At 35.6% G+C, this 13,732-nt stretch overlaps 1 long non-coding RNA gene across 1 annotated transcript in view; it reads right to left on the bottom strand.

Annotated features, from left to right (window-relative positions):
- The window catches only part of LOC136853890 (uncharacterized), a 9,717-nt gene extending 118 nt beyond the window's left edge, over window positions 1-9,599 (bottom strand). The window contains exons 1-4 of the long non-coding RNA XR_010857557.1: window positions 9,441-9,599; window positions 4,923-5,121; window positions 3,830-3,957; window positions 1-501 (exon numbers count right to left, since the gene is read on the bottom strand). The exon at window positions 1-501 is cut by the window's left edge and continues 118 nt beyond it. This is a non-coding gene — a long non-coding RNA (uncharacterized lncRNA). The remainder of the gene's footprint in view (window positions 502-3,829; window positions 3,958-4,922; window positions 5,122-9,440) is intronic.
- Between the last annotated feature and the right edge of the window lie 4,133 nt (window positions 9,600-13,732).

The following is a 13,732-nucleotide window of genomic DNA, read 5'->3' as shown; positions in this document are numbered from 1 at the left end:
GTTTTGAATGACTGATATATAGTAGAGTTAAACTTGATTCTTTCTCGAAAATTCAGAATGAAAGACTGGCGAGAATTCTTTCTCGAAAATTCAAAATGAAAGATTGGCGAGTATGTGTAAGTAATGCAATGGTATCTAATATGAGGAAAATAGCCAGTACCAAGTCATTAAATATTTTAAGAATTGAAGCAAAATTAATAGAAAACAATAGTTTCTGTAGTGTTACCTAAAAGAACTAACTTTGAATGATTAATGATCAAATATCAAGGTATTTAGAGCCTCACTGTCAACGCTTTTACACAAAAACTTTCAAAATTAGGAACAATCACGGGACTCAAAATCCTGATGTATTCTTATTCCTGTTGTTGAAGTCACAGGTCCCATATTCCACTTGCAACACAGAATAAGCAATTTTCTTGAAGGTGACAGAGTCCTTAATATATATCACCTCCAGTTTTGTGATTGTATATTTACTCCCTCAAAGAAGCGACCAATTGTTCTCTGAAAGAATAAGTCAAGAATAACTCTCAGTAATTTATGCGAGACAAATATTTTTTGATATACACTGAACTCAAATAATTACCTATCAAAATATACGTTTAAAACTATAAAATTTACATTTCAGTAGCAACAAATGTTTTTGCTAAAATAATGTCCCATTCATTAAAAAACTTCATTCAGTACTGATTCCCAGGGGATGTGTGCTTCAATTCCCCAGGATGCAAAAAACTAGCAAGAACGTAAGTAATTTTTTTAAACTGTCTTTTGGTGGATATGCTAGCCAAAGTTCGATTTTGGATACTAGAATACAGATAGGATGAGTGAACTCATTCAAATGAACATGCTTATCTGGATATCTGAATTCAGATTTCACAGAAGCCCTGTAACTATCTGAGCAAAGTGAAATTTTGAATACTGGAAAACTAAATAGAGCTTTTAATCTGAAGGCAGATTTCCTTACCCAACCTTCTATTGTGCATTAGCATTTTGAAAGCTGAGCATGCAGCGCTATACTCTATCGACGCCTTCATGGCGATTTAGGCGTTGTCCCCTTCGTTGCCAAATGTACTTCTCTCGAGTTTTCAAGGCCTGACCCTTCCCATTTACCCCTTTTAATCCGTGCTTCTGTCAAGAAGGTTTAACCTTTGGCGTTTGTTAATGTCTCCTGGGAGCAGTATACTTCTGGGTGTTCTCTATTGCCTCGAAACTCCTTAAAGAAAATATTTCCATTCTTCCAGGTCTGTTTTTCAAATAGGCCTCATTGAATCTCTTTTGGACCTTTTTGTGATTATCTCACGCTACTGGACTTCCACTTTTAATGTACTTGTTTTTGTGTCAATTTACTGTGTATATATATATATATATATATATAAATATATATATATATATATATATATATATATATATAAAATATATATATATATATACAATGAATCAATATATATATATATATATATATATATATATAATATATATATATATATATATATATATATATAAGATTATTGTGCAACTATTTAATTTATCATCTATTCATAATATGGTCCTTCGTTTCTTTCCAGTTAGAGTATTCATAACATATATCAGTTTTCTTTACAGACTTAATTCCACCATTTGCCATTTACTCGGAATATTTCACTGTTTTTCTTTGTTTTTGTATCAGTTTTTATCGTTATAACATACAAGATACCTTTGCATGAGTGCCCATACCCGATGAAAAATATCTATTGTGTTTTATGGTCTTCATAAGGGTTTGTCAAAACAAATAGATGATTATTTGGTTCATGAATGTCATATTGATAATAATACACAAGAATGCCAGGGTTATGATCGATTTCTCGAGCCTGTGGATGAAGATTAATGCGGGAACGAGGACTTCCTTCCATGTTTGTAAGGCGACAGACTCCTTAATGAGTCAGTGAGTGTTTTGACTGAGCTTCCCTTGTGGAGGCACGGGCTGTTTGACATCTTCATGCCCTGAGGTCAGCTTAACAGGTAAGAGAAGAACTGGCAGCGCTGGAAATTTTTTTTGTCACGTTTAAGAATAAACGTGTTTTTTTGTTGTTAAATGCTAGAAAATTACGAGGGCCTTTAATAATTGGCAAAAATTGATTAGCAACCAATTATATTTGTGTTGTATAACTTATGCTGCCTTCATATACCATACAACGTGAGTGGGAATATTTGATGTGGCAGCGCCGGTCACCTCCCATGCCCTGCCCTTTTCGCCATGAAGGAGCCGATGGAGTATAGTGTAATTTCTCATTTAAAGAAGATCTAAGTTTTGTAAAGGTCAAAATGCGAATTTGATCATTGAAATACTTTGGTAACCAAGGAGTTGTCACTGTTAACTTTCAAATTGCAAAATTCACTTTCTCCTTTAGAATTAAATATAAGTTTGACAATCCTGTCTGTTAAGATTTTAAATTTTGCCCATTCAATGTATAGCCTTAATTATTCCTAATTCTCTAGTAAAAGAAACTTGGTTTACTTTTCATAATCTACAGGGGTGCAAATTTTCTATCATTCCCAAACTATTTTTCTGCAAACATTACTCAAGATGCAGTTTCCAGAAAACATTAAGTAATTTTAAAAGTGAATGCTCAGCCAAGCCAATGAAAAGCTAATCTTGAGACCCTCTACAATAAGTCAAAATTTTAAGATGACAAACACAAAACACTAATTTAGAACCTACATATTTTATGAAACAAAATTAAACTGATTAGAGCAACGAATCAAATCGTGGTTTGAGATTCAATGAAACTTTTACAGCATATAGTATAACTATATATCTATAATTACAAGTGGGGAAAATTATTTTTGAGTGCAACTTTTTTTTCATATGATTTTTGAAAAATATGTTTTTTTACAGCAAAATTTATAAACTTAGAGGTCGAATTTCTTTATTTCCCCACCTGTGTACTTTCAGTATTAGTTGTATATTAAGTGGTAAAAATTTGAAGCAAATCCCATCAATCATAAGGTGGAAACTGTCACCCACTTTATAATGGGGCCTTATGGCGTCAGCAGCCCCCCTTGAAAGTAAAAACAAAAACTTGTAAACTGAATTATAAGGAGAAATATCTGTATTAAGTTTGTCAAATGCCTTTATGACTCACTCATAATGGAACCTACTTGCCAAGCAAGTTCTTATGAAGTAGACCTATGCTTATATACAATAAACTACCCTAGTTCCTACAGTCTAAAAATATTAGGTAATTTTAGAAGTGATTGTTTAGCCAAGTCAATGGGAAACTTATCTTATACCCACTAAAATAAGTCAAAATTCTAAGATGACAAACGCACAAAACACTAATTTAAGACCTACACATATTATGAGCTGAAAGGAAACTAATGAGGGCAGTGAGTCAATTCATGGTTTGAAAGTAAAAAAAAAAAAAACTTGTAAGCGGAATTGTTTGGAAAAAATTCTATATTAAGTTTCTGCCAAATGCCTTTATGACCTATTTAATAGCAAGTTCTTATTAAGTAGACCTATACTTCCACATACAATAAACTATCATTGCTTCTTCCATATGAAAAATCTTGGATATAATTTCAAGACCACTACTTTCTGATATTAGGAACGTTATGTAATTTCAATGAGTGGCTGAAATGTCCTTTAAGTATAGCATGGTGAGAAACCTAGCTGCTCCAACCAGAATACCATAAACCTTTAATAACTGAAATTGGCTAGAAAAGCTTCAATCAATTAAACATATAGGCCAGTCTTGTGAAATGCTTCATTTTGAACACTTTGCACGATGGTCAAGGGAGAAAATTGCAGAGCTTAAGTCAATTTTCAGTTTTAAGGGTTAATTTCACTTACCTCTGTTGGAAAACTCCTTTATCAATATGCTGTGTATCAAACAGTATCTCGAAATGTAAGTATTTAGGGTTCTAATTGGCATGAAAAACGTCCAAAATCAGTAATTAAAATCAAGACTAGGATTTTCACTGTTGAAATAAAGAGAAAAAGTAGTTATAAGACAGGTAAATTGTCTGTCACCTTTTTATCTAACACTTATCCAGCAAATATATTTCACAACCTACTGCATGCCACCCACAATGTCCTATCCTCATGATGCTTCACTAGTATGCATACCATGTCAAGTAGAACTAAAGGCTTAGGTATAAAAATTTAAAATAAAAATTTTATGACATTTTGCACAGGTGTACAATATCATATTTGCTCATAGCATGAAACAAGTAAAATTGACACATACCTAATAAAATTCTGTTAAAACATATTCCAAAGATTAACTTGAAGAGCTGACTGCTCTGTATTATTTCCAACTACGTGTGGAAGTTTAAGTAGTACACAAAACTGGTTATGCTACATCTTTAAAATGAATAAAATGGTTAATGATATAGTTAGACTTTGTTATCACACCATCTAAGGTAGCATCTGGAATACAAAACAGTTACTTGAATTTTTATCCACCAGTACCTACAGCAGATTCATGGATGAGGTAAAAATTGGAACGTTTCATATAATCAACATATTTTAAGTAGATTTCTATGAATATTGTAAAATTTAAAAAGCAAATGATCTTTTATAGCTTTGATCATTAACAATTAATTTGTGCCGTGATTTCTCAATAAGTGCAAGCCCGGCACTAGTGCAATACTACAAAGCTGAAATCTATGACTCCCTTGTATTAGCTATCTTTACACTTACCATGTTTCCCATCCCATTTTACAGACCAAAATACAATCTTACTTTTCAGATTATTTCTGAATCACTAATCATGAAATGCAATAAATTTTTTTTTTAAATCGTGAGAGATTGTTTCAGGTTACATTCTAGGGTAAGTTTAAATAGCTACCATTAAATAAGACTTTCCATTTACTTTGCAGCCTAAATGATATTGACATTTCCAGGAAAACTTTGAATGTGTAAATAAAAACTTAACTTTCACCTGATGGTTGCGGAGTCCTGCAGTTTTCATCCTAATTATAATGTTTGGTATGTTTTCTTCAATTGATCATCTACCATACTAGTTCCTGTATTTTCCATATCCTCCCATCAGTCAAATACAAGTTGGGTTTCCCCACTGGAGTTTTTTCTATTGCCACCTTTGGCCACTGGATTCTGTAGGCTCTGGCAGTTATACACATCTGAAATGAAAAGTTAGACCATTTTAAATCCAAAAGTTTTAAAAACATCTAAACCACAAATCTCCAAATTTATTATAGGCTAGTTGATACATTTACAAGAGGGTGGCTCAGGAATATCATGTTATAATGCATGGTACAGCAATTTTCTTTCCTCTAAACTGTGGGGTACATTATACCTGATGCTTATGAACATTTTACTTTACCATAGTGCTCTGCTCATCAGAATTGTCTAGAAATAAACGAATTCGTCAAAACCCTTGCTGACATTGCCATCCAGAAGTTCCTCAAAAGTTCACTGTTTAAACGAATGATTTCATGAACACAGACAGTGACACCAATTCCACCACCAGCTCTGACACAAACCCAAATAACCCCCTCAATAATGACAGAGAACTGCTGAAGATAGGTCAATGGAACATTGCATTACTGCAGTCAAAAACATCCTTAGGAAGTCATGATATCATTCTTCTGCAAGAACACTCCTTAGAGAACACAGATCCTTTTCCTTCAAAGGGCACAGTGTATACCAGAAGCGGGCTTCTAACACTGATCAGAAACAGCATTCCCTCCTCCCAGGTTCCAAACATAGACTGTGGGCCTGAAGTAGAATCATTAAGTGTCAAAATCATTCTAGAGGGCACAACCCTCACAATCCACAACGTTTACAGATCACTGAACAGCACCCTAGAAGCAGATGCACTTTTTGATGCACCTCTCAGGCATTCATACAGCATTCCACTTCGCCAAGTTACGTATGGACTGCTCTATGGGCAAGGCCGTGATGGCATACAGCCACCTTATGTGTGAGCAAAGAACATCATCCATTCACTACTCATTATCAGCATCACCTCCCAGTCATCACCATCATTCCCCTGTTCCCTCAATAAAGTCAAATATAACCATGCTTATTCTCCCCTCGCACATTCGCCTCTTCCTTCTCAGTCTCCTCTTCTTAAGACTGAAACTACACTCTGCTGTCCCTATGCCTTCATCTTAAGCTTTACACTTTGTCCAAAAGGAACTTTATTTCTCATCCTTTTTCTCTGACTTGAATTTTATCCCTTCCTCCCCAGGCTCTTCTACTCACTAGGACTTGCTGCTATAACACCTTCTCTCCCACTACCCCTTTTCACGTCTGGCCCAATGGTTAGATTGAGTCGAAAGGTATCGCCAGTGAGGGAATGGTTCACACCATAAACTGCACTTGTAAGAATATTTATTTTTCTTTTCTTGGCAGAATCTTAGTCACCAGTTACTGGCGGCTGAAGAGCAAGAGGCCGTGCCAGCACAAGGCTGGCTGAATCTAACAACAACAAGAAAGCTACAGAAAAACAACAGTGCCCCTCCCTCGCAGGTCACACAACTTCAGCATAAAATAAGACGCTCCATGTTTAACCAGTACAGTGTCAACAACTCAGGTGGATTAATTAGTAGTATAGCAGCAACATCTTGAATTGATATAAGATTTCACATGCACTTCACTTATCTTTAGCCCTAGGGGTTTTCCATTATAAAGGAAATATCAAAACTTCCTCAATAAGTACATCAATTGCTTAAACTAAATGGCAGACTTCTAGAAAATCACACAATGCCCTAAAAATCATTAAATTTCCTTTAATGCAATTGACAACCTCAGCAGACCACTTAGGACAATGATGAAATTCAACGTGTTAAAATATGCACAAGATACTTTGTGTTTAAAGTCCATGAAACTTTAAAAACTTGAACAGTGATAAGTGATTCAAGATTATTAATACCAGAGTACAAGAGGAAAGAAAAAAACTGCTCAGCATGATTTGCTTCACCTAATATTTGTATCAAATTGAACTATAATATCTTAAGTGGAAATCAAAGTAGTCCAGTCAGTTACTCTGGTCGAAATCTGTCTTTTATCTTAGTTGCCGGTTGCTTGTATCAGTTTCCAGATACCAGTAAACTTTAACCCTACATACCTGAGTTAAAGACTCTCCTTGCCCTTGTATTCTGTACCTTATTTGACCGAGAATAATCTAAGTAGTTCTGATCCCTTTTAAACCAGATGCCTACAAACCCTACTATAGCATTGACCACCTCAGGAACTACTACTCAAATACTATTTAAAAAAATATATATTTAGAAAGTTTATTTCTTACTAGGCAAGAAATGTTTGATGATCCAGTTACCATTAAAACAAGAATTGTGTCTTATTATAAATATATTACTATTTGTTCCACTTACTGGTAGACAATGTTATTGCAGGATTGATGGCTGGGAATTCAATCTTTCTCTAAAAATATGTCGCCAAATCTTGAAAGTGATTTTTAGGGATGAGCTTTTTTTTTTCCATTAGTGCAACATCCTATTGACCGTTTCCCATAGCCCCAACTTAACAATCTATGACAATATAAAGTATTGGGAAAAATACAAAGATGTATCCTGACCTAACTTAACCTAGGCCAGCCTGACTGGCTATTGCTCCCGCCCAGACATCCCACTGAAACTTAACTTTTTTTTTTTTATTTACCCTGAAACCTAACCAGAAATTAAGGACTAAGGCTTTGGCTTTGTGGTTCTCAAGTGGGGTCTCCAATTGTTGTCAGACACAAAAAAAGTGAAAATGAGTTAAATGTTTCCAACTGAAATAAACATCGAATTCGACAAAATAACACACGAGACTTTAACACATGAAATTAATTTCGAAATGTCTAGGATAATCACTATTTTAAAATCCCGTTGATCTCCGAATGTTCATGTCTTACCTGGCCACAGTCTTAACGGTACTTTTGACGCACTGTCAAGCCCATTGTTGCCAAGATACACCAACATTTTTTCTGTATTCTTATAAAAAATCTTGAAATACCTTCCAGTGATGCACAGTTAAAGAGACCTCGGTCAAACACCGAATGTTAAATTCTACGAAACTAACACCTACCTACCGACGAGGGGTGCGAAAATACTGAACGAGTATTTTAAAATGCACCACAATTAGGAGTAAAACATACACAAAAAGATAAACAGCGAGGAGAATTAATAGTTCATTTAGTTCATATTAGAATAAAATATAATCAACATTTTCATTTCTTTTAATAGAACCTACTGATGAACATTGCTTTTTCTTGATCTGATTTCAGTCCTTTTCCTTATTCCCAGACTTACTTTGGATAATGTTCGTTTCCGGTCCGAGCATCACTACTCGATTTTTTATATCTTTCGAATCTTAAGAAAATGAAAAAAAAAATATTCCATACACATAATTCTTGCAAACTAATATTTATCACAATAAAAAATAAAATATATGTAGATAATTGAGGATTTTTCTGTTTCAATTTTGCGAAATGCACTTAGGGACATTTGATCCCCCAGGGGCTAGTATTAAACACGGCGAAAAACATTTGACCCCCCAGGGGCTAGTATTAAACACGGCGAAATACATCTGACCCCCCAGGGTTTAGTACTAAACGCGGCGAAATACATTTGACACCCCCAGGTGAAACAGTGTAGATGAATCACTGTTTCGCCGTGTTTAGTACTAGCCCTCATGTTGAATTGGAGTTCGGATCGGAAACGAACTTTTACCCTGAATTTCACCCAGTGGCGTAGCTGGCATTCCATCAGTTGGTGGGGCCTAGATGGGGCCAAGATAGTTTTTGGAGGGCCCAAAAAAATTACACAAAACTAATGTACCAATTCTGTAATTGGTAAAATATACTATTCTCGAATGTACATATTCATGTGAATGAAGGAAAATAGTATTAGTAATTACTAAACCTGCATTTGAAATTATAAAGCTCCATTTTCAATTAATTCTCAACTCTTAGTGTATGCAAATGTATCAAATACTGTTAGGGGTTAAAGTTTAGCTACAAAGGGAATTTCAACTAGGGGGCCAGTGGTGGGCCAAGCTTCTGGACCCCCCATAGCGACGCCACTGCTTTCACCTGATATTTCCTCAAAGGTGGTCAAGTTACAATGAACTGCTGTCATCTGATGCCTATGGCAGCCTAGTCTGTTTGCAAAATTTCCTCTAGGTTAAGCTAACCTTTTTGATGGTTTAATTTACATCCACACTGAAACCACTTCAATCATAATATCAGCGGAGTATCAAGCTGATTGGGAATTACGGAGCACCTTATTACGTGCTTGCAGCTGTATCCTGAAATGGTCTCACACCTCCCAAGGTACCTCTACTGGACCCACAAATTCATGTGTAATGGGCCTATACAAAAGAATTATACACCATGCTGCCATTATTCTCAAATCTCCACTATCATAACAACCAGGAAAGAAAATCTTCATTTTTTGTCCTAAAATTAAGATCAAACTTTGGAAAAACTCTTTACCTGTCCTAAGAGACGAAGTCGGTGTCAGCGCCCGTGCCCGTGGTCGGCTGTGACCGTCAACAAGGTTCCAAATCCAGACTTCCAGTTCAGCAAGGTTCCAGTAACGTTCTTTTAGACTTGATACTCTCGCGGTTGATTTGTCAGTAATTCAAACTGATTTACATTAATCCCTTTTCATTTCCTATAGCCAAAACATTATCAGCTGTATTGGGATATGCATCGTTCAAAATGGTATTAGTCAAAAAGTTCTGTTCGATATCTAAAAGATATTTGGACCTTTAAGGAACGAGATTTCAGCTGTAAACCTCTTTTCTGTAAATTCACTAGGATATAAAGAGAAATGGGGGAGATTTGATAGTATTATTTACTTCAGAGCTTGGTTAGAAAATGTATTATTTACTTCAGAGCTTGGTTAGAAAATGTTAATTTGAACGTAAATGCCTAATTTTTCTGACGAAAATTCTTCGGAAAAGAAAAAGGCTCCAAGGACATCTGCTGCCAGATATGAGAACTAGATATAATAATACAATGGAATGGTAACAAGCAACTTACAAAGTGGACGAAAATAAAAAGTCACGAATTAACAGCAAATTGTAATGTGTAGGCGAGATCATGCAATGAGTAGGGATCGACCGGGCAGCTTGGGTCATTAGCGGTAGAGCAGAACTTAACAAAAATGTTTGCAAAACAGTATCAAGCAACTTTCAGCAAACAGCACATTTTTTTTAATTATGCCATATAATATCTAAGATTTACTGAAGTATATTAAATATTTAAAAATACTTGCAACTGCGCTGCAGTTTCATAAAAAAAGTAAATTGTATGGGAATTTTGTTACGTATGATATGGTGAACATAAGTTAGACATGGCCAAATGTGATAAGGAAATGTCTAACTGTCAATACAACTTTTAACGTACCGATTATCTCATGAAGACCGGTATTAGTGTAAGGATTCTACCGTTCGGTTAATGAAGATAAAGCGAGACGTCCTTGTTGAATAATTCCTTCCTATAACGAAGAGTTTACCATTCATTGTTTTGTATAAAGCAGCATAGTATTTGGCGATTTGAAAAGTAGAAGAGAAAATCTATTCTTCGCATATTTTGCGTTGCCCTGATTCATCAGTCCGAATGCAGAAATGTCTCAAATGAAATTCCAGTCAGGAGAGGGAGAGAGAGAGAGAGAGCCTTCTCAGCCATTATTCAAACGGCCATGAAGGAGCTATTTTCTCTGTTTCTTATTTACATATACCAAAAGCCCTTGGGTCCTCTTTAGCCTCCAGGATCCAGTAAGGAGGCATGACAAAATGTCTAAAGTCTCTCTTTTTTTTCTCTGTGATGTCAAACATTCCTACCCAATCAAAAACTTCTTTGGAGGAAGCTTTGACAGAGGAGTGTTTTCTGTGTCCTTTAGACTGCATTATTCCCTGGAGGAAATAGTTGTAGGCGCTTGTGCCTACCATCCACAGTCGATTTGTCGTTCTATCCCACGATTCCAGGCGTAACGACTGTCGTCGATGTCGAGAATGATTGACACCAGAAAATTTTGCCATTCCCAACACCTTTGGCCCCTCATTTGTTTTATCGTTCAATTTTATGGTATTCCAGCATAAATTCCACTTACTATTTCATGATTTACAGACAGAATTTAGAAATGGTACTGGCTGCATATGCAGCAGATTATTTCTAAGAAAGTACGATTAGTATTGTGAAAAATTTTTGAAGTGCCGGCAATGTGTAAGGCTTGCGTTTACCTCAAAAGCACATTCAGAAAAAGGATTTTGCACATAGAAATATAAAACAGAAGCCACATGGCTGTGATATTTGGATATAAGAAAGTGATTCGTCAGTGGAATGTGAAATATCTGAAGGTTATAGATAATACGGTACTGACTAGAAACACTGAAGAAAAACAGCAGGAATTAGTGTGAGCATTTAAAACTTCAATGGAACTCTAATGAACTTACTATGTCTTGAACTTTACAAAGAGCAAGATCACATGATGAATTAAAGCCATCTCCCTCTAACGTCAAAATTACTCTGTTTCCTTAGATCAATTTTCCAGATGCTTTTCCACCTCATTTACCCGTTTCTCCCAAAAGCTAACCCTTAGCTGCTTAAGCGACTCAGGGACTGAACAAATCTTTGGAAGACCTCGTTGGTTTGCTTCATTTAACTTCTGCTCACTTTCTAATGTGAGAGTAAACCAAATCCTGTGTAAGCTTGAAAAGAGAGAGAGAGAGAGAGAGAGAGAGAGAGAGAGAGAGAGAGAGAGAGAGAGAGGGATTTTTGGATTGTCAGTGCCACATATTTCACGACTACATGACTGAAATGCCACCGCAGCAGGAAAGCAAATGAAATTTATCATTTATTCTATATTTCGAATATATCGCTCAATTTCCACGCCTCACAGCCAAGAAGTTGGAAATCCGTTTAAAGTAATAGATTTTAACTTAAGAGATGCTAGCGTGCTATGCTATCACATCACATATTTTTAGAGTTCTGTAAAAGAAAACTATCGAGATGGCTTTGTCTGTCCGTCTGCACTTTATTCTGTCCGCACTTTTTCTGTCCGTCCTCATATCTTAAAAACTGCTGACGCTAGAGGGTTGCAAATTGGTATGTTGATCATTCACCCTCCAATCATGAAACGTACCAAATTGCAGCCCTCTAGCCTCAGTAGTTTTTATTTTATTTAAGGTTAAAATTAGCCATGATCTTGCATCTGGCAACGATATAGGACAGACCACCACCGGGCCGGGTTAAAGATTGATGGGCCGCTGCTCATACAGCATTATACCGAGACCACCGAAAGATAGATCTATTTTCCGTGGCCTTGATTATATGATGTACAGAAAAATCGATTGCGCCGAAGAAACTTCGGCTCATTTTTTACTTATCTTTTGAAATAAGTCTTCATCTCTACAAACGTTTTGGTCAGATTCTAGATTTAACAGTTTTATTTGGCTAACTGTACTTGAATATAGTAGAAAAAAAAAACTTCTCGGAGGTGGTTCCTGGCGAAATATATTCCGAAACGGAATAGAGGTTACTCATATTGAGGAAAAACCTTCGTAATGATTTACATATTTAGAACTTCCTCAGTCATGGTAAACCATTTATTATCATTTTCGCCTCGCTAGAAGAATAGCATCATCGGCATATGCAATAATTTTGTTCTCCCAACCTTCCCACATGTCATTAGTAGAAATAATAAATAACAAAGGTCCAAGAACACTACCTAGAGGAACCCCTGAAATGAAATTCTAAATTTACTATTTTGGTCCTCAACATAGACCCTTTCGGGTTTTGCTAATTAAAAATTCTTTTAAAATTTTCATAGAAGATCTACCAATTACCAATAATCTTAGCTTATAGGTAAGTGCTTCATGATTCACTCGGTCAAAGGCTGAACTAGAGCACTGCCCAAGACGGTAGATATTGATAAGAATGCATCACAAATACCAAGACCTTTACGGAACCCTAACTGTAATGCTTCGGGAATATCCCAGGTGTCGAATCGTTTATCAGTCATAATTCCCCTTCGGTGATATTCCTGAGGTAGAGCAAACTGGATATTAAATGACATTTGTACCTTAATGTTTGTGAAAAAAAATATATAATAATTATCATCATTACACATAGTACATGATAAATGAAATGATAAATGAAAGAGTAAATATATCAAAATTATAGGAAGATATACACATTACAAGGCAGCATCATGAAAATATGTATATATGTATATATATATATGTATATATATGTATATATATATATACTGTATATATATATATATATATATATATATATATATATATATATATATATATATATATTTATTTATATATATAAATATGTATGTATATTGCGACGGAAGGAACCTCTGTCATAGCCCCCCCTCACCCGTTTTACATCCATAACATAGCAGAGAAAGAAATAAAATTCATTTCAATTGTTTTAATTATGAGAACTATGGGTTTCCATTGGCCGCTTCATGAACTCTCTCCTTCATTCCCCAAAATGGTTAAGCCTAACCTTTCTCTCTGTCCAAATGACTGCCTAAGGCCTTGTTCCCAGGTGACCGTTGTACCTTCTTGGCGTCAACCAGTGACAAGGGAAGTGCCAAAAAAAAGAGAAAGTCATGCCCTGTTAATCCTCCACGAGGTTGACTAATGCCATGTGGTCATTATGGAAAATGTGACGAAGATTGACCTTTGCACCATCTGCGAAGATGCGACGGCGTAATCTCCGAAGGTTATTTATAGACGATGCAATGAAAACTGAGAGAG

The sequence above is a fragment of the Macrobrachium rosenbergii genome, chromosome 28, assembly GCF_040412425.1.
Source record: "Macrobrachium rosenbergii isolate ZJJX-2024 chromosome 28, ASM4041242v1, whole genome shotgun sequence".
Taxonomy (NCBI): Eukaryota; Metazoa; Arthropoda; class Malacostraca; order Decapoda; family Palaemonidae; genus Macrobrachium; species Macrobrachium rosenbergii.
The sequence above is the reverse complement of the archived record's forward strand: the minus strand, read 5'-3'. Positions and strand labels throughout refer to the sequence as shown.